The sequence below is a fragment of the Galeopterus variegatus genome, unplaced genomic scaffold, assembly GCF_000696425.1.
Source record: "Galeopterus variegatus unplaced genomic scaffold, G_variegatus-3.0.2 Scaffold1436, whole genome shotgun sequence".
NCBI classification, from domain to species: Eukaryota; Metazoa; Chordata; class Mammalia; order Dermoptera; family Cynocephalidae; genus Galeopterus; species Galeopterus variegatus.
Genome location: NW_007727547.1, coordinates 330,828 through 333,617, shown reverse-complemented (window position 1 = coordinate 333,617; position 2,790 = coordinate 330,828).

Genomic DNA, 2,790 nt, shown 5'->3' with positions numbered 1-2,790 from the left:
CTGAATCATAAAGAAATAGAAAATCTGAGCAAATCATACCAAGTAAGGAGATTGAATCAGTAATAAGAAACTTCTCACGAAGAAAAGCCCAGGACCAGGTGGCTTCAGTGAATTCCACCAAACATTTGAAGAAAATTGATGCCAAATCCTCAAACACTTCCAAAAACTGGAAGAGAAGGGAGCACTTACAAACTCACTTTACAAGGCCAACATTACCCAAAGCCAGACTAAGGCACTACAAGAAAATTACAGGCCAATATTCCTGATGAACATATTTTATATTAAAATTAGACATAAAAGAAAAGTCAAAGTTCCCATGAAATTTCTTGATAAAATATGAGAAGGCAAAGGTATTTTTGTGTCTATGTACTAGTTACCTATTGGTGCAAAATAAATTATCCAAAACTTGGAGCTTAAAATGACAAGAATTTATCTTCTCACACAGTTTCTGAAGGATTCTGGGAGTAGCTTTGCTGGCTAATTTTGTTTCAGGTTTCTCATAAAGCTGTAGTCAAGCTGTCATCAGGGGCTGCTGTCGTTTATGACAGAAGGATCTGTTTCCAAGTTTATTCACGTAACCTTTTGACAGGAGGCTTCTGTCTCTTACCATGTGGCCCTGTGATGTGATGAAAAAGAGAGGGAGAGGCATTGCCTAAGCTGAAGTCTTTGATGATATAATCTCAAAAGTGACGCTCCACCACTTCTGGTGCATTCTGTTTCTCACACAGACCAACGCTGGAACAGTGGGGCTAAAACTACACAAGGGTACAAATACCATGAGATGGGCATCATTGGGAGTCATGTTGGAGACTAGTTGCCACAGTCTCAACAAGCCTTCTGGGGACCTGAATGTCCTCCTCTGCCATTTGGATACCAAAGAGAAAAAGTACGAGAAGCACTGAGCTATGGAATTTTATTCACAGAGAGCCTTAAGGTATATGATACCTATATTTATAAGTAGTCTTAACAGTATTTCAAATAAATTTGTATACACATAATCTCAATACAAAACTCCAGCAGGTAAATTTTACCTCCAATTGTTAATTTAACCTAGTATCAAGAACCATGATATAATTAAAAAAGCTTTCTCTCAAAACAATGTAATCTAAAAATGAGGACATCACACAAGGTAAGTGTGTTTGAACTAGAACATTTCCCTTCAAATTTCTCTCTGGTAGCCTTTTTGGTATACATTACAATGTTAGATATAATATTGATAATCATTTTATATCTTCTATGAATTATTTTAATTATTGATAGCTTTCAGAATTATAACATAATCATATCATAATTTCCATATATAGGTTTATAATATTATACATATATTATTAAAGGTAATATTTTCTTACACATTCTTATATCATTATAAAATTTGTATATCCTGATATTGAAAGATATATAATAAGCCAATACAACTATCATTTTTCCACAGAAATTTCACAAGTTAAATTTATATATTCATTGTGAACCCCACAGTGAACCACTACTCCCAGTATCTGTGCCCTTGTGTAGTCTCTTTCACCTTGAGCTTTGCCAAATTTGTTAAGCTCATGCATATTGGAACTTATTCTCTGGGAATATTCTGTCTTGGTTCCCGGCTTCAAACTATATAGAAGTCAATACTAAACTAATTGGGAGATGAGACCATTTTGCTGTCCTAGCCCTAGCCAAGCTCCCAAGATCCCACTTAAATAGAGCTCCATGAATTATGTCAATTATATCACCTGAAGCAGTACAACCAACTAGTTGATCCCAGTCAACTCACAGAATCATAAGAAATAATAAATACTCATTATTTTCAGTCACTAAGTTTATTTTGTTTTTTTCTCAGCAATTGATTACTGAAATAGAAATTGAGAGTACATAAAAGTGAGGTGCTGTCATCACAAAGACATCAAATATGTGGCATTGGCTCTGAGACTGAGCAGCAGACAAAGGCCTGAAGGGCAGCAAGAAGATTGTTAGTGACAACTAGAAGGATGGTGAAAAAATAGCTATTGGAGGCTCGATAGTGTTGAACCTGGTTTGTGTATTGATAGAAAAATTAGTGACAATACTGATCTTGGTAACTTTTAAGATAAAACATGCACCTAATAACCTCATGATTCTGGTTAAGGAGATTCCCAGACAGGATATTGAAAGTGCCAATTGGCTTTTCATACTTGCATATGATAAGGCTTTGCAGGAGAGAAATGAAGGAAAGAAGAAACACAAGCAAAATTTAATAAAACTGTCTGCAACTCACAACTGGCCAAGTTATGTGTGTGTGTAATTTAATTTTCACCTCTAACCTCTCCAGTGGACAAAAGGTTACAAAAGTAAGAAAAGGCCCCAGGTGAAAATAAAATCCAAGGTACTGAGAACAAAATGTAGCTTCAGGTTAAAGAACAAATCAAGGTTGTGACTGCAAATCCCTTTGTCAAGACCTAACAAATATTCAAGGTATTTTCCTTTAGGCCCTTTCAGCTAGAACCAAAGCTCCTAAGAATTTTAAGGGTATTATCCCAAAGAACATTGCCCATATCCTAAAGTGGAGAAGACCTGTTTTGAAAATCTATGCCACTGTGACTTTTGTCTAGTGGAATGGGCTACAGTCTGCTATGTAGAAGGCTTACAATGTTTTAAAGGGAATTGTGTTATTGAAAGCACCCTTAGATTAGACTAAAAGGGACAGAAACAATTCAAAACTACTTGGACCCTCAACTTTTTATAGGAGAAAACAGGCTAAGAAAGCCACTCAACTATAAACAAAGGCAACATTTTTAATGAAAAAGAGGGCAGAGTAAAAAG